Here is a 19384-nt window from a genome sequence, read left to right on the forward strand (position 1 = left end):
GCTTCAGCCTAAATATGGACAGGAAATTATCTCATTGGACAGAGAAATATTTACCGTCTCCGAAGATATCAAGGTCAGCCCATTTTTAAACTCGACTGTGGAGACATGTAGCGGCAGACGCCGACCGACTACGCGTGTACAAAGCGAAAACGAACGAAATAGGGAGCATGTCTAAGGAAAAGTCTGACCCCCATGTCTGTTCTGTTGCAAAATGGAATTAAATTTTCTTTTTGGATAATAAACATATAACCTTTCCAAAGACTCCGAGATCAGCCCATCTCTTGACAATTTAATATCGGATATAGAGACAACGTGGCGTGTATTTGACGTGTGTAGCAAGCAAAACCAAAACAATATCAAGCCTTTTTGTTTAATGTTTCCAAATATCGAAATAAAATTTTCTCCAGGGGATAGTGAAATTTGCATCCTTGTCGAGTCACCCCAAGCTCGCCCATTCGGACCATTTGTCAACCTACTTAACCTCGGAGATAAAAACTCTTCGTCGTAAAGAGACCAAGTAACGTGTGTACAATGAGGGAAACAATTTCATTTATTCGGCATTTTCCAGGATAAAGAACACAGCAACATTAAACAAAAACACATATTACAAAATACACTGAAATCACAAACACAAACTTACAAATGCCCGGAAAGGCACAGTTAATCCAATAACTGTCACCCGTAAGACTTCATTTCTGAAGCTCCAGGTTTTACATAAACGTGCACACACATACACAATAAAGTAACAGCACAAGATTCAAGAAATGGCAAATAAATAAATCGAACAGAAAAAATATATACAGTTGGCAAAATAAGATAAATATGACATACAAATACATTAAAATAACAAAAATAAAATTAATTACAGAAACAAATCAATCAATTAAACAATAAGTACCCCCAAAACAAGAAAAGAAATTTATTGTGTAGAAACCGACAAAAAGAAAGACACCATGAAATAACAAAATACAGTTGAATACCGACAAAAGCAAAACCATTGACACATCTGGCCCACATGGCAAATCCTAGGTATTCAAATCCCCCCATTTTGTACTTCCTTGCGCCAAACAACACAGTGCCCCTCCCACAACTTGCCGGTCCCAGCGACCTTATTACAAGGGTACTCCACTGCAAATTCAATCAGTACTCTGTCAAGTTTCATATACTTTCAAATTTAAGTGGATACCTGGTAAGATGATCCCGTGTTGAAGGGTTATTTAAACCATTTCAGTTCTCAAACGTTCAGGTACATGTAGGTCATCTCAAGAGCATGTAATTGGATAAATGATGATGTTTTTGAATTCGTGATCAAAGGTTTGTCCAGCCTTATCGTTTCAATATACCACCTTTTCACACTAAGACTGTTTCACGGTCAAAAGCTCCATGAAGACCTCTAACAACAACAGTAAGCGAAACATGGATGCTTTTAGATTCACATAAAGACAAATTGAATGTACATATGCAACCAATCTGTGTAATCCATTTTAAATCTTCTTCACTAGAGAATTATCCTGGTTGCTCAACGTTAAATTTTGTTCTAATTTGTCAATGTATAAGGTTTCTGTTGTAAAGGTACCAAATAGGCTACTTGTATTCCAAAATAGTCAACACTAGAAACTTGCAAGATGAAAGCAAGACATACTAAGTCTGTTTGATTTGGTAGTGACATGAACAAGATTTTCCCAAGAAATTTTGTACTCATTTTCAGCTTCAAACTGCATGTTAACTAAGGTACAATTCAGGTCCACTATTTTCTTTGACCATCCTAGTATAAGCAAAACTTTGGTTTCCTTAGTAATGTATTGAGATGCATTTTATTAGCATGACAACAGCTTTGGAAGCCATGAATATCTTGAAGGTCATCAGACTGACATTATATTGGCCTATACACAAGAGCACTGTTACCAAATAAAGTGCTAGCTGACACGATGTGATAAGGAAAGTCGTTGGTATACATAAGAACTGGATTGGGCTCAAGACACTTCCTTGAGGTACATCAGATGGTACAGAAAAACCATGCAAAGTAGCAACCTTTCAACAAAACCTTTTGTTGCCACCACAAGACAAACGGTCACTGCAACAGTTGCAAATTACCAGTTCTGTTATGTTGAGGAAATCAAAATCATGCTGTTGTTACTTTTATTGCCCCTAAAAGGCTCAGTGCTCTTATACAACAGATATTGCAGCCGGAATTCGCTCATGCTATTCCAGAAAAGACAAGATGAGAAAGTGATGAGAGAGGTTGAGCATGTCACAGCATGGAGCGTATCACTGTTCAACCAGCAGCAGAAGACTAACGCGTAGAACAGATAGGCACAGTGCTAGAGTCCAAATCTTGGCCGTATTTGTGGTACTGAGTACAGGCGTAAACAAATCACAGACAAATGTTTAATTAGGATGACATGATTTACAATTAAAGGCATCACATGAATAATAAGTGACAAAAAAACCAAAATTACCAACAAGCCAATAAAATCACCTCAAAAGGAGGGGCACAGAGGACTTGATTAAAGCTGGATATTTTTTAAATGAGTAAATTCACATGATTAAAAAGAACGAGTAAAAAAAATTCTTTTTATAGCATGGCCTTCACTTTGCGGGATAATTTTCTTACGTTTGGAAATATGGAAATGAAACGTTCTCCTACAGTTTTTTTTTCTTTTTTGGGCTGTCATTTTGATCACGTGTGGGGACCACTGTTTCCTTTGTTCTGGTTAATTTGTCTTGTTAACGATATGAGCATAAACCGGGGTAATAGTAGTTTATTTTACTTTTGCAGTCCCTGCTGACCCGCATAATTGATATTTGTCTCGTTATGTATTCGGATTTTTATCCCTGGTCCCAGCTACTGCTTATATTTACTTGTATTTGTGCTTTTGTTGTTTTTTACATAATTTGGGTCAAATAAATAAGAATAATTGAAGAGATGGTACCCATCACGATTAACCAAGGTAAACCTTTCGACCATTTGAAGACTATCGTCATATACACAGGCCAAACTAACTACTAAAACAGATTGACTAACAAGTACAAGAGGGAGAAGACTACTAGCAAACGTAATGACTGACCCAAGCTTTCACCTTCATTTGTGTATAGTTCTCTTGAATGTGGGAATATCAGAATCAAACATTCTTCAGTGGATATGTTCAACAAAATGACAACAAGATCAGTTGATTTTCACCAACCCTACAGTCACAGACAAAAGCTTAGTTTGGATTAGGCCTTATATAGAGCCAAATTTGCTGCAAAACCATCCACTAACAAGACCAACTTACAAATGGGAAACCAGGAAGCATAACTGCCCTAAGTATTCACCTTCATTAAATAAGACTTGACGCTTTACATGGTGGAGACTAAAAACAGGGCTTGTGGTTACATCATGTGGATAGATCTCCCCTGGAAGAGGTATGGGTCTGATAAGAACTGTAGAGTGTGTGCTGGACGTTTCATCCAGCATGCTCTCGTCATCCTCCAGAGTGGAGCCTAATAAGCCATGCTCCAGATTTTACAGAACAATTGTACATGTATACAAAATTATGTACAAATATTGTTTCAAAATCTGGAACATGCCTTTCATTGTTAGGCTCAAATCAGAACATGATATAAAGTGCTTACCGAGTGAGTTGTGTCGTCAGTAATGCCAGTTGCCAGTGATGTGTTAAACTCCAGAAAACTGTCTCCGAGGGACTTGGTCTTGTCTCTTCATCAATGCTACAGCTAATAAAACCACAGAGTCAAGTCAACAAAGGTCAGGGACAAATAGCACACAAGTAGACATCACTGCGATGTCTTTATAGTCTTTAACTCTCATTTTCGTATTGACTTTTGTTTCAACTCTCTTCAATTGTTGGTTGATCAGCAAACACAACTCCTGAAAAGTCATAATTCTAAAGCTTCGATGCAGCCATGTTAAACTGACACCCTTTCTACTTTCTTGGGCTCTTTCAACAGCCCCAAAAAGAAGAAAATTCAGACAGTCCAAAATCGTCTGATTCAATAGGATTTTGCATACACCGAAGGGGGTTGGGCCAAACACTCTGATATTTCACATTTTACCTGCTATCCAAAATTTATCAATGGTATTAAATTGTGGCTCCCCATACACAGGTGTGTACCCAGCTTTACGCAAAAATTAAATTAATCCATAGAGAAGGACCTCTGTCCCTGTCAACTTTTGGAAAAAGTGAAGAGCCTTGTAACATAATGATGTCATGCTTAGTTTCCTAAGGCAGTGAGGTGGGAAGAAATAACTGTCCAAGTAAAAAAATAATAGCTTGACATCATTATATTTTGGGTCCATATATGAAATATATATGAGTCCACAGGGGACTGAATCAGTGAATTATACCTTTGGAATAACCAACAACATTGGACCCACGTACCTTTTACACAGCAGGCAGCAGCAAAAGATCACGGCCCGATCACCTCAACAACGAGCACAGGAGCCCCATCATCAAGAATTTTGATGTACCATGAACAGCGGCTTGTGCTCTGGCTGAGATGGGCACACACAACAGTCATTAAAAACATGCAAAAGGAAGAAATGACAATACAACATGAGTGCATTAGCTTGGATTAACTGATTCTCAGAGGGCAGTGGAGAATGAGAAAGATGGAGAAAAGTAAGTTATAAGTGCTTCCCTAAATGACCTTCTTCCAGGCATGTGGAACACCAAAGAATTATTGTCAAGATGGCTTACATCATACTTCCCAGCCAATGTTGAATCCTTGGTGTTTATGATAGAAGCCTGTCTTGTGTTAAGGATATCATGAAAGAAACTCTGGACACACACGTTATTTATTCTGCATGCTGCCGCTATAGGCATGGAGAGCCTCAATCTGGCAGATTGTACAATCATGTCACTATCAGCTTCTGAAACATTGTCCAATCGTATGGTATAAGATCCGACACAGCATGCACAGAATGACCAAGCAACATACATGGAAATCACTGAACCGATTTTGTAAAGATCAAGATCGAGATTCTGCATGCCTGGGGCGGTAGCGTGCAAAGAAAGAATTGTACCAACTGAAGCCAATTTTGGCTAGTATGCAATATTGTAACAAATTGATGCATTTCAACTTTATTGTATTTGACACAGAAAGATGGCTTCAGTGAGTAAACAGTTGGCTGGTAAAACAAAATAAGAGTCCAGATTTCTTACATGACCCCTATGGAATGTGTACACCCATCCTTGTATGTAATTTGGATCCAGGAATGAGGACATTTCATTTCAGTACACTCCTCATTCACTACAAGCAGCCTGTAGATGCTGCTTCTGTCTTGTTTCTGTTCACTTTGGCACAAATTGTACAACCACACCAAATAATTCCCTCCATTTTTTGTAGTTTAATTCAACCCAACCTTTGAGGCCGGAGATTCTCATTAGTTGAAAACTTAAAAGACAAAACCCAAGATCAAGATCTACAGGACAACCAGGCATTTCACTATTACCATAACCATGGACTAATATCAGAATGTGATGCAGACTGTTTCCATACCTGTTGAGTACTGTCACCAGTGATAAGATATCTCTGATTTGTTACACTCCAGAGAACGGCCTCCAGGGACTAGCTTGTTCTTGTCTCTCTGTCAAACTACTGAAACTAGGGAAACTAAATAAACCATGTTTTAATTCCAAGCTGTATTACTACACACTCATGGAGGCCACCATTTCAAAATGTAGATTGCACTTTGCTATCAATTGAAACATCATTTAAAGGAGCGTCAAATCAACAAAGATCAGGGCCAAATAATATACAAGCCCACATCACTGGAGTTTCTTTTATAAAAATCTCATCTTCTTAGTTGTTATTTTTCCATTTCTTTTTAATTGTTACTTGATTAGCTAAGTACATTTTATTCTTCAAAACACCTTAAATACACTTCCCAAAAAGTCTGTTTCCTCAAACTTGTCAGCAGTGATTTAACAAATTACATCCATCTACTTTCTGCAATTCTTAAGATCTGTTTTCAACCATCTACAGATGCAAGAACGCCAAACAAAAAGTGTTGATCTAGGGTTATATTTAAACAATCTCACCTAATGTTTCAGCCAAGCAATCTCTTCAATCTGCCTTGAGTAGAAGCACAACTTAATTGGTTGAAAAGCGCCATGTTGGTTGGGAGTATTCATTTTGTTGGTAGCAATTGGGCTGCACCTCTTGCATGTCCTAGTCGTTCATGAACCAGTGATGCAGTTAGTACCAAAGGAGCCTCTGATGCCAAGAAAATGGTGTTCTCTCTCGGTCCAACTAAAGGCCAATACAGGAGATCACAGTCCGTGCAGAAAACATTCCCAAATTATAAACAGTATTAACCGTATCCTCCAAGGGTGCATGTGAAATCATATTGAAATCAGAGGATTTTGAGGACCATTTGAGCTATGTTATGGCTCCCTATATATACATGTATGTCATCCAGTAAATGGGCAAAATAAATTATCCAACAAGGATGACCGCTAAATACAATGTAGACATAATGATGTCACAGTTGGTTTACACACGATACAGTGAGGTGGGGTAGGTCTTAATGTACTAGGTCTATAGGACATGAGGAACGAGTTCACAGGAGACTCAATCAGTGAATCATACCTTTGGGATGACCAATAACAAAGAATCACTCACATTGTACTTAGAAAGCTACAGCAAGAGATCACAGTACAATCACCTCTACAACATTGGCCATCATCAAGGTGGCCATTGGCCAAGAAGCTGGTCATCCTGTAAGCAATGACTTATCAGCGGCTTGTGCTCTGGCTGAAATGAACGCACATAACAGTCATTAAACATGCAAAATGAAAAAAAATGGCAAGAAAATATGAGTGGAAGAGCCTGTTTGCCAATTCTCAGAGGGCTTTGAAGGATCGGAAAGATGGAGAGAGCTGATTGAGAATTTGTAATTCACGTATGCGAATTACACTGCCAGTGTATCAAACTAGTTATACATGGTATTGTATGGGGTGGCACATGACAGGAGTAGTCACAATCTGGTCCTGCCTCCCACGATATGGCTTCAAATTTTGATGAAAAGAGGCAGCGGTGGAGAGCTGTAGCCAGTGTTCGATACTTGTGCATGCCGTAGTCTCACATGGAGACGCCGCACCGTGTGTTGCCAACATAGAGTATAACATAAACTGCCCAAAATATTTCTTGTCAGGGCTTTTCTGAAGATATACCACACATATATATTTGCAATGGATGTTTGTAATGACACACATGATAAAACCAAAAGTGCAAATGTTATTTAAAAGATATATTGAGCAATTTCATACAACAGTGTCTTTAGAAGTGAGTATCATTCCAACATAAAGAAACTAACTTCTACGCTATTTGAACATCAATTGGACTTTCGGTTAAGCAGTGTATTGTTGTGACAGAATAAAATCATGGCAGACCTGATTTTCATGTTCTTGAATCTGGCTTTAAAAACTTTTGCAAGCTAATGACCATCAGGATGACGTTTAGTTCAACGCTGGCTTCATATTTATGTGTTTCACATTCTTGTGAAAACCCCTATTGCAAAAATATCATGATTTGTTTTGCACAAAGATGGGAATAAACAAATTTTTACTGCTCGAAAAAGACTACTGCACATTTGACTACATAAGATCATTCACTCACAAAACATTCCAGCAAATGTCTCGTTTCCATCACAAAAGCTAACTGGCATTCCAGTCTACGACCCTGAACAATAAGTAAAACTAAGTTGAGGAAGGAAACATACATGTACATGGTAAGTGCTGCCACGTGAGCTGTTTCCATACCTGCTGAGTACAATAAAGTGTCAGAATATATCTCAGATGTGCGACAATCCAGAAAACGGTCTCAAAGGAGTGTTCCTCGTCTCTCCATTACTGCTTCAAGTTAAAAAACCAAAGGAACCCCGTTAAAATCCCAGCCTGCAGGCCCGACAGTCACTGTGGGGCCGCCATGTTTAAATCCAGGGTGCACTTTACCACAGCAAAAGCAGTGTAAAATCAAAAAAGCCAAGCCCAAACTTGTGGGGTTTGTCATACAGAAATTTCATTATCGTCTTTGCCGCCATTTCGCCATTTATTTTCAATTGTTGGATGGTAAGCCAGTGGTATTTCTCACCTTTAAACTACTGTGAAGCCACATTTGAAGAAACCCGCCAACGTACATGTAGCCACACATGCGTTCTCGTGCGTGCCCGCGCCACCGTCATGACCGTGGAAAACTGGTCGTCGATCAACTTGCGCACATATTGAGCAGGGTACCAAACAGGGGATCAAACAGTGCTGGTGATTGGCGCGCTTGAAATAGGCCCTTTAAGTGTGCACAAGCACCACGAAGATCTGAAGATAATGTAAATATTTTTTTTTTCGTAAAGTAAATCAAAAGAATGACCATTATTGGAAAGAGAAGAAACAAAATCCCCCAAAACTGTATGCGAGTCAATTTGCATCTAAAAAAACCCATATATTTTCGACCCAAAAGCCTGGACGAACGCAACCGTCTGAGGTTTGGGCTTCCAGAGCTACGGCTAGGTCTATTGTCAACGCGTCTCCACGCATTTCCAATGGAGCGAAGACCTAGACCTAGCTCATAGAGTGGTACTTATTATTATATTATTTTGTGGGAACAAGATGATTTTGAGGGAACAAAATAATAATCCGAGGGAACGGAATTAAAAAAAATCTTCATTGTGCCTGTCCCCTTATTGGCTCCTTAGGTACTCGTAGAGAGGGACATCGAATGCAACTGTGCGTTTTTGCAAGTTGGGTCACACTCACTGTCCGACAGTAAACCCCCCCCCATTACAAAATACATGTACATACGATGTAGGGCGGAAATAATGCCGCCCGGCGCTCCGAAGGAACGGGTTAGCCTTTTGAGGGTTTTGTGTTGGGGGGGGTCGGATCAGGCCGACATTCAAGACAATGACCAGAAGCGGTTTTCTTTTGAATAAGGGCTTAATATGATATATTTTTAATCAGTCCTTTCCCAAAATTATTAAGCATACTTTTGCCCCATGCGAAATAACAGGTGAATCGCTGGACTGGTGGCAACTTAAAGAGCATAACACTGCATGGGTAAATAAGTAGTAAAAAAAAAACACTTTCTAAAACCGTTGGGTAAAAAGACACAAGTCTACCTATAACAGACCCTGATGGTGCACTTCTGGAACACTTGGATAGGATAAATAACGAGAAAAGATGTTACAATTAGCTGTTTCGGCAACTGGCGAAACATGTATTGCTTTTCTGCTTTTTTTTTTAGCTGTTTGGCAACAGCCAGAACAGCTCTTGCTTTTCTGATTAGCTGTTTCAGCAACTCTGCCGAAGCAGGTATTGCTTTTTTGATTTTTTTTAACTGTTCCAGCTGTTGCCGGAACAGCCGGAACAGCTTTTGCTTTTCTGATTATTAGCCGTTTCGTCAACTCTACAGAAACAGGTATTGTTTTTCTGATTATTAGCTGTTTCGGCAGCAGACCTTTGGACCATCATCCAAGGACGGTCCTGGAAGAAATTCACAGTGATAACTTAAGTAGTTTATTTATTATTGATTTTAAAAGAATTAATTTTTCCCCATAGACTTTGTACACAGATTGCACACAGTTTTCGGACTGTCCTATATTAGGCTATGAGGGCGCTATTGCAGAATTACGGTTACACCTGCCAGGGCTTTCAATTTTCAACAAACTGTCCTACATTGAAGCATGGATGGCACAACGTAGGGTTGGTACACACATTGTCCAGCGTAATGTATGAGCAGTCCTCAACTTGGACCGAGAATTACTACCGAAAAAGAAACCAGACTAAATTTTCCCTTTCGTTCTATCGCAAATATACCAAAGTGTGCAAATATTAAATAATATTTTATAAGTTTTGTCCAGTTTAGACAAAAATCACGTGACATATGAAATTAAAGGAGCAGTTTTCCTGCACACGTGTTTCTAGCCCATTGACTTTGTACACGTTGTCGAGCCACAATGTTGGTAACTTTGCAGTGTTTGATCGTTCCCAAAGTGATAGCAAACAAAGACCCTGATGCAAGATTTATTGCAAAGGGATGACGTCATCATGTAATCATCACCTTATTTTATATTCATTTTTGAATATTCAATTTTCCCCCAAAGGTTTTGTACACGTTTTTCTATTTAACAATGGTGAACAAGTAGTCTTTAACTTTGGCGGAAGATTACTATCAGAACGAAAGAGAAATCGGGTATATTACGCTCTCTTATTTGATTTGAAATATGCCTAAGAGTCCAAATAAGAAGTAATATTTCATTAAAAGTGTTCAGTTTAAGTGCAAGTCACGCGACGTGGACTTAAAGGAGCAGTGTTTCCGCAAATGAGTTTTTTTGCCCTAGACTTTGTACACGTTTTCAAGGTTCAATTTTAAAACCTTTCCTATGTTTAATGGTTATCAAAGTGACAGACAACAAAGACCGTGATACAAAAATTATCGTAAGTAAAGGACGTCATGATGACGTCATCATGTCATTTATTCTTGATTTTTCAATATTTATTTCAGCCTATTGACATTGTACATGTTTTCAAGCCTGCGCTTGGGTTAGTTTGGGAGCTTTGATCAATTTCAAAGTTCCAGCCAACACAGACCTTGATGCAAACATACGTCCAAATTTATGACGTCGTGATGACGTCATCATGTGACTTATTATTGATTTTTTAATATTTATTTCAGCCCATTGACTTTTTACACGTTTTCGAGGCACTATTTTCCTACCTTAGTAATCGTTGATCATCGTCAAACTTACAGCAAGAACTAACTAACTAAATTCTAACATATTTAAGTCATGATGACGTCATCACGTGATTTATTATTAGATTTTGAATATTTAAATATAGCATGAAATATATAAAAACCGATATAAAATCAACCGTTACCTCCACAACATTCTGTTTGCAGCAAGTTCCAGGATAAAATGTGGTCTTGATTTCGTCTCGTGTAGGTCAAATAACGTGACCCTTCCTTCCGGTTTAAACCGGAAGTAGGCTTATTGTTTAAAAGTGGTAAAAGCCATTAAGTTTTTTTCAACGGAATGAGTCTGTCTGTGTTAGTGCTGGGTTGAATCCCTGCTTATATCCTGGAGAAGAAGTGCTTTAGGTAAATATTAAGCATATTTAGTGATGAAGACGTCATCAGGAGACAAGTCACGTGACATTAAAGGGGAACTCGTCAAACCACTATACCTCGAAAAGTATATGTCTGATGCGGTTGAAACGTTGTGTGTGGCTGGAAAGGGAAGGGTTTTAGACCCAAATTTATCTGATTTGATTCTGACCTCATCTGGTCACAAGTCACGTGACATTGAAGAAATACACTTCTTGTAACTGGTATCACATCCACTCGCGATGACGTCAAAAGTCGAAGAAGTCATATATGCTTATATATATATCTTTAATCAAGTATTATAATTATTAACCTATTGTGAGAAGCTCCACAAAGTACAAAGCAAACTCTCAACCGTGAGAATAATATCTTGTGCCAAGTCATACTAGAATATATTCTGAAGTTGACATCCAATTGAATTGGTTAAAATTGATTTATAAATTAAACCTTTTCAGGGTATATGTCACGTCCAGAATATTAACATGTTTATTTTTACTCTCTCATAGTTTCTGAATGCCAGTTTTTTTCATCACAATTGCCAGTTCTTATTTAATAAGTGAAACAGTCCCCAAACAGCTCTGTGTTTGTACTTGTTTACCAACACTTCCATCTATTTTTTTTAGTTCTTTTTCAGCTCAATTTCTTCCGGCAGTCGACTTTGCCCGTTTGCTAAATCTGATCGACTTCAAACTTGGCAGACCTTTGGACAATTATCCAAGAAATTCACGGTGATATCTTTAAGGAATATATAAGTATTCAAATTTTGATAACAAATCACGTGATGACGTCATCATGACATAAATATTTTAGAATTATCTTCGTTGTATAGTTAGTGCTTGCTGTAAGTTTGACGATGATCACCGATTACTGAGGTACGAAAATAGTGGCTTAAAAACGTGTACAAAGTCAATGAGCTGAAATAAATATTTAAAAATCAATAATAAATCACATGATGACGTAATCACAACGTCTTAAATTTGGACGTATTTTTGCATCAAGGTTTTTCTTGGCTGTAGCTTTGAAGATGATCAAAGCTCTCCAACTAACCCAAGTGCTTGCTTGAAAACGTGTACAAAGTCAATGGGCTGGAATAAATATTGAAAAATCAAGAATAAATGACATGATGACGTCATCAATGACGTCCTTTACTTACAATAATTTTTGTATCACGGTCTTTGTTGGCTTTCACTTTGGTAACCGGCAAACATGGAAAGGTTTTAAAATTGTATTTTGAAAACGTGTACAAAGTCTAGGACAAAAAACTCATTCGCGGAAACACAGCTCCTTTATGAGTTCATGTCACGTGATTTGCACCTAAACTGAACACTTTTAATGAAATATTACTTCATATTCGGACTCTTAGGAATATTTCAAATCAAATAAGAGAGCGTAGAGTACCCAATTTCTCTTTCGTTGTTATAGTAATCTTGCGCCAAAGTTGAAGACTATTCGTTCACTTGTGATAAGTAGCAAAAAGTGTACAAAACGTATGGGAAAATATGAAATATTTAAAAAGAAATATAAAAAAGGCAATGACGTCATCTAGACATCATACATTAGCTATAATTCTTGCATCACGGTCTTTGTAAGCAATTTTTTTGCCATCGATCAAAAATTGCAAGGTTACCAAAATTGTCCCTCAAAAACGTGTACAAAGTTAATGGGCAAAAAACCCGTTTGCAGAGACACTGCTCCTTTAAGTCCGTGTCACGTGATTTGCGCTTAAACTGAACATTTTTAATGAAATATTACTTCATATTCCGACTCTTAGGCATATTTCAAATAAAATAACAGAGCGTAAAGTACCCGATTTCTCCTTCGTTCTTATAGTAATCTTGCGCCGAAGTGAAAGACTACTTGTTCACTTGTGTTAAGTAGAAAAACGTGTACAAACCTATGGGGAAAAATTGAATGTACAAAAATAAATATAAAATAAGGTGATGAAGTCATCATGACGTCATCCCTTTGCAATAAATCTTGCATCAGGGTCTTCGTTGGCTATCACTTTGGAACGATCAAACACTGCAAAGTTACCAAAAATTGACCGAGACAAAGTTGAGGACTGCTCACGCATTATGCTGGACAATGTGTGTACAAACCCTATGTTGTTTAACAACGCCATCCATGGTTCAATATAGGACAGTTTGTTGAAAATTGAAAGCCCAAGAGGTGTAACCGTAATTCTGCAATAGCGCCCTCATAGCCTGATATAGGACAGTCCGAAAACTGTGTGCAATATGTGTACAAAGTCTATGGGAAAAATTAATTATTAAAAAATCAATAACAGATAAACTACTTAAGTTATCACTGTGAATTTCTTCTAGGACTGTCCTTGGATAATGGTCCAAAGTTTGAAGTCGATCACATTTAGTAAACTGCGACTGGTGGAAGGAATTGAGTTGAAAGATAAAAAAAATCTGAAATACAATACCTGTTTACCTAAAAAAACAACAACAAAATAATCAGAAAAACAATACCTGTTTCAGCAAAGTTGCTGAAAGAGTTAAAAAATCATCAGTAAAGCAAGACCTGTTCCGCCTGCTGCCGAAACAGCTAAAAAAACACAAAAAAACCCCAAAAAAACCAAAAAGAATGCCTTTTTCGCAACTTGCCAAAAAGCCAAAAAGGAAATGAAAAAAAATAATCAGAATTGTAACATCTTTTCTTGTTATTTATCCTGTACAAGTTGTCCAGAAGTGCACCACCAGGGTCTGTTATAGGTAGACTTGTCTCTTTTTACCCAACGGTTTTAGAAAGTGGTTTTGTTTCACCACTTATTTACCCATGTAGTGTTATGCTCTTTAAGTTGCCCACCAGTCCAGCGATTCACCTGCTATTCCGCATGGGGCAAAAGTATGCTTAATAATTTCGGGAAAGGACTGATTAAAAATATATCATATTAAACCCTTATTCAAAAGAAAACCGCTTCTGGTCATTGTCTTGAATGTCGACCTAATCCGACAACCCGCCCCCCCACACACACACACAACCGTCGAAAGGCTAACCCGTTCCTTCGGAGCGCCGGGCGGCATTATTTCCGCCCTGCATTGTATGTACATGTATTTTTATTTTGGGGGGGGCATTTACTGTCGGACAGCGAGTGAGACTCAACTTGCAAAAACGCACAGTTGCATTCGATGTCCCTCTCTACGAGTACATAAGGAGCCCCTAACGGAACAGGCACAGTGAATATTTTTTTAATTCCGTTCCCTCGAATTATCGTTTCGTTCCCTCAAAATCATCTCGTTCCCACGAAATAATATAATAATAAGTACCACTCTATGTTGCCTATCGTTTGCTCATATGCATGCAGTCCGTGTCAAGAAAGCCGACCATAAATAAAATGCATCGAATTCCAGTATCGGTTTGGCTTCAGGAGGCATTATATTGCAACCCGAAAAAGGTATAATTAGCTAGAATCCCCAGAATTTCAGACGTAACTTTGGTGATTTTTTGGTAGATAACGTCTCGTTGACTGTAGTTTGACGTCATGGTGTGTGTTGCGGTCAAGATGTAAACTACGGCTGCATCCGAATCTCTTGTCAAGAGCTAGGTATAGGTCTTCGCTCCATTGGATATGCGTGGAGACGCGTAGACAATAGACCCAGCCGTAGCTCTGGAAGCCCAAGCCTCAGACGGTTGCGTTTGTCCAGGTTTTGGGGGTAGGAAATACATGGTTTTTTATATTGATGCAAATTGACTCGCATACAGTTTTTGGAGATGCTATTTTTTTCTCTTTGCAATAGTGGTCATTCTTTTGATTTACATTACGAAAAGAAAATAATTGCATTATCTTCAGATCTTCGTCGTGCTTGTGCACACTTACAAAGCCTATTTCAAGAGCGCCTATCACTAGCGCTGTTTTATCCCCTGTTTGGTACCCTGCTCAAAATGCGCCTACGCACAAGAACGCATGTGTGGCCAAGTTGGCGGGTTTGTTCAAATGTGACTTCACAGGAGGTGAGTTTAAAGGTGAGAAATACCACTGGCTTACCATCCAACAATTGAAAATAAATGGAGAAATGACGGCAAAGACGATAACAAGATTTCCGTATGACAAACTCCACAAGTTTGGGCTTGGCTTTGTTGATTTTACACTTCTTTTGCTGTGGTAACTAGTGCACCCTGTATTTAAACATGGCGGCCCCACAGTGGCTGTCAGGCATGCAGGCTGGGATTTTAACGGGGTTCCTTTGGTTTCTTAACTTGAAGCAGTAATGGAGAGACGAGGAACACTCTGAGATGTATTTTGACACTTTATTGTACTCAGCAGGTCTGGAAACAGCTCACGCTATACAAACACTGTAGGCCTAGCCTACTTCTGATAACAGCCCAACAGTAAGGGTGAATAAAATAAAAAAAATAGGCCTAGGGAGTAATAAGGGCCTATGTACAGTTGTGTTGAAAATCTGAATCATGACTTTTGTCCAACAAATTTTTCAACCAATGAAAATCTCCAGCCTGTATGTGGGGCCAAAGTTACTAATTTGATAGTCAATGAGTAGTCTAAACAAAATGGAGGATAGTATGATTTCATGTGGTAAATGAAGAGAAAACATTACTTTACACCCCACGAGAATTTGCCAGGAAGCCAAAGTCTTTGAAACTAACTAGACCTATCCACTGAGGATCAGAATTATATAAATACATTATACAATCTGTAATTTCTACATATTTCAGTGAACCTGGTAAAAATTGGGCAGAAAGTAGGCCTCATACTTTGAGTCTGTGTTGCATGGAGCCATGCATGGAGTTGTGCTAATCATTTCTGAATACAACTTGATTATTTTCAAAGATTCTTCTATGCAAAAATGATTTTGGTTATTACCGTAAAATCTTTCTGTACTGAAAATACAATGGGTAGAGGTCTAGTTTCCAAGATAACTGTCCTCTTTGTTTTGTTCATCTGTCTATGTGCTGTCGGTATGTTTGTCAGTCTGTTATTCTTCTGTCTGTTATTCCGTTGTCTCTCCCCCTCTCTCTCAGTCATTCTCATTCAGATACGAAGGATATTGTGGCAGCACTTACCATGTACATGTATGTTTCCTTCCTCAACTTAGTTTTACTTATTGTTCAGGGTTGTAGACTGGAATGCCAGTTAGCTTTTGTGATGGAAATGAGACATTTGCTGGATTGTTTTGTGAGTGATAGATCTTATGTAGTCAAATATGCAGTAGTCTTTTTCAAGCAGTGAAAATTTGTTTATTTTCGTCTTTGTGCAAAACAAATCATGATATTCTTGCAATACGGGTTTTCACAAGAATGTGAAACACATAAATATGAAGCCAGCATTGAATTAAACTTTACCCTGATGGTCATTAGCTTGCAAAAGTTATTAAAGCCGGATTCACGAACTTAAAAATCAGGTGCACTGTGATTTTATTCTGTCACAGCAACACATTGCTTAACCGAAAGTTCAATTAATGTTTGAATATTGTAGAATTTAGTTTATTTATGTCATGGAATGATACTCAATTCTAATGACACTGTTGTATGAAGAGGCTCAATATCTATTTTAAAAAACATTTGCATTTTTGGCTTTATCATGTGTGTCATTACAAACATCCATTGCAAATATATATGTAGGGTAAGTGTTTATCTTCAGTAAAACCCCTACATGTTTTCGACGGTTTATGTTGCACTCTATGTTGGCAACACACGGTGCGGCGTCTCCATGTGAGAATACGGCATGCACAAGTATTGAACATTGGCTACGGCTCTCCACCGCTGCCTCTTTTGATCAAAATTTGAAGCCGTATCGCAGGAGGTGGGACTGGATTATGGCTACCCTTGTAATGCACCACCCCATAAAATGCCATGTATAACTAGATTGATACACTGGCAGTGTACAAATACAAATTCTCAATCAGGTCTCTCCATCTTTCCGATCCTTCAAAGCCCTCTGAGAATCGGCAAACAGGCTCCTTCACTCATATTTTCTTGCCATTTTTTCATTTTGCATGTTTTAATGACTGTTATGTGCATTCATTTCAGCTAGAGCACAAGCCGCTGATGAGTCGTTGCTTACAGGACGACCAGCTTCTTGGCATTTCTTGATGATGGCCACTGTTGTTAAGGTGATTGTACTGTGATCTCTTACTGTAGCCTTCTTGGTAAAACGTGAGTGATTCTTTGTTATTGGTCATCCCAAAGGTAGGATTCACTGATTGAGTCTCCTGTGAACTCATTCCCTCTTGTCCTGTAGACCTAGTACATTTGTAGCTCTATGATTAAGACCTACCCCACCTTACTGTCTTATAATATAGCGCGTGTAAACAAAGTGTGACTTCATTATGTCTATCTAAGGATCATGCTTGGTGAATACATTTATTTGGCCCAAATACCTGGTGACATGTATATGGGGAGCTATTAAAGTTAAAATGGTCCCCAAAATCCTCTAATTTTATTATGATTTCACATGCGCCCTTGGAGGTTACGGTTAATACTGTTTATAATTTGGGAATGTTTTCTGCACAGACTGTGATCTCCTGTATTAGCCTTAAGTTGGACCGAGAGAGAACACTATTTCCTTGGCATCAGAGGCTCTTTTGTTACTAACTGTGCATCACTGGTTCATGAACGACTAGGACATGGTAGTAGCCCCATCGCTACCAACAAAATGAAAACTCCCAACCAACACGGCTCTTTTCAACCAATTAAGTTGTGCTCCTACTCAAGGCAGATTGAAGAGATTGCTTGGCTGAAAAAACAGGTGGGATTGTTTAAATATAACCCCAGATCAACACTCTTTGTTTTGCAGGCTTGCATCTGTGGATGGTTGAAAACAAATCTTAAGAACTCAAAAAAAGTTGAAGGATTTAATATGTTAAATTGCTGCTTACAGGATTGAGGAAAAGGACTTTTTGGGAAGTTCACATGTATTTAAGGTGTTTTGAAAAATAAAATATACTAACTAGTCAAGCAACAATTGAAAAGAAATGGAAAAATGACAACTAAAAAGATAATAAGATTTATATGAGAAACTCCAGTGATGTGGGCTTGTATATTATTTGGCCCCGATCTTTGTTGATTTGACACTGCTTTCAATGATGTTTCAACTAATGTTGTAAAGTGCATCAATATATTTTGAAATTGTTGCCTCCACATGTGTGCAGTAATACAGATTGGAATTCAAACATGGTTTAGTTTCCCTAGTTTCAGTAGTTTGACAGAGAGACAAGAGCAAGCTAGTCCCTGGAGGCCGTCCTCTGGAGTGTAACAAATCAAGGATATCTTATCACTGGTGACACTACTCAACAGGTATGGAACCAGTCTACATCATATTCTGATATTAGTCCATGGTTATGGTAATAGTGAAATGCCTGGTTGTCCTGTAGATCTTGACCTTGGGTTTTGTCTTTTAAGTTTTCAACTTATGAGAATCTCCGGCCTTTAAGGTTGGATTGAATTAAACTACAAAAAATGGATGAAATCTTTAGGTATGGTTGTACAATTTGTGCCAAAGTGAACAGAAACAAGACAGAAGACAGAAATGTCCTCATTCCTGGATCCAAATTACGTACAAGGATGAGTGTTCAAATTCCACAAAATCTGTTCTTGTTTTATTTTATCAGCCATCTTTTTACTCACTGAAGCCATCCTTCTGTGTCAAATACATTAAAGGTGCAATGCATCAGGTTGTTACAATATGGCATGCTAGCCCACAGTAGGTACAATTCGCTCTTTGCACGCTGCCGCCCCAGGCATGCAGAATCTCGATCTTGATCTTTACAAAGTCGGTTCAGTGATTTCCATGTATGTTGCTTGGTCATTCTGCGCATGCTGTGTTGGATCTTATACCGTACGACTGGACAATGTTTCAGAAGCTGATTGTGACAGGATTGTACAATCTGCCAGATTGAGGCTCTCCATGCCTATGGCGGCAGCATGCAGACTAAATGACGTGTGTGTCCAGAGTTTCTTTCCTGATATCTTTAACACAAGACAGGCTTCTATCATACACACCAAGGATTCAACATTGGCTGGGAAGTATGATGTAAGCCATCTTGACAATAATTTTTTGGTGTTCCACATTCCTGGAAGAAGGTCATTTAGGAAAGCACTTATAACTTACTTTTCTCCATCTTTCTCATTCTCCACTGCCCTCTGAGAATCAGTTAATCCAAGCTAATGCACTCATTTGCATGTTTTTAATGACTGTTGTGTGTGTCCATCTCAGCCAGAGCACAAGCCGCTGAGTGAGCCGCTGTTCATGGTACATCCAAATTCTTGATGATGGGGTTCCTGTGCTCGTTGTTGAGGTGATCGGACTTTGATCTCT

General features: G+C 38.5%; 2 long non-coding RNA genes across 13 annotated transcripts in view; one reads left to right on the forward strand and one right to left on the reverse strand.

Annotated features, from left to right (window-relative positions):
- Positions 1-518: 518 nt before the first annotated feature.
- Positions 519-19384, reverse strand: part of LOC147799536 (uncharacterized) — a 243924-nt gene continuing 225058 nt past the window's right edge. Inside the window, exons 1-6 of one of the 9 annotated variants that reach the window (XR_015424724.1) lie at positions 8098-8196; positions 6671-6759; positions 5503-6255; positions 4383-4495; positions 3616-3717; positions 519-2353 (exon numbers count right to left, since the gene is read on the reverse strand). This is a non-coding gene — a long non-coding RNA (uncharacterized LOC147799536). Of the gene's footprint in view, positions 2354-3615; positions 3718-4382; positions 4496-5502; positions 7687-7726; positions 7857-8097; positions 8197-19384 lie in introns of those variants that run through there. The other 8 variants (XR_015424717.1, XR_015424725.1, XR_015424722.1 and 5 more) reach the window with 8 other exon arrangements.
- The window catches only part of LOC147799537 (uncharacterized), a 151194-nt gene continuing 146543 nt past the window's right edge, over positions 14734-19384 (forward strand). Inside the window, exons 1-2 of one of the 4 annotated variants that reach the window (XR_015424734.1) lie at positions 14734-14765; positions 17098-17180. This is a non-coding gene — a long non-coding RNA (uncharacterized LOC147799537). Of the gene's footprint in view, positions 14766-14970; positions 15076-17097; positions 17181-19384 lie in introns of those variants that run through there. The other 3 variants (XR_015424733.1, XR_015424732.1, XR_015424735.1) reach the window with 3 other exon arrangements.

Source organism: Acanthaster planci, linkage group LG03 (genome assembly GCF_054643075.1).
Source record: "Acanthaster planci isolate LZ-2023a linkage group LG03, COTS_SCS, whole genome shotgun sequence".
In the NCBI taxonomy this organism is placed as follows: domain Eukaryota; kingdom Metazoa; phylum Echinodermata; class Asteroidea; order Valvatida; family Acanthasteridae; genus Acanthaster; species Acanthaster planci.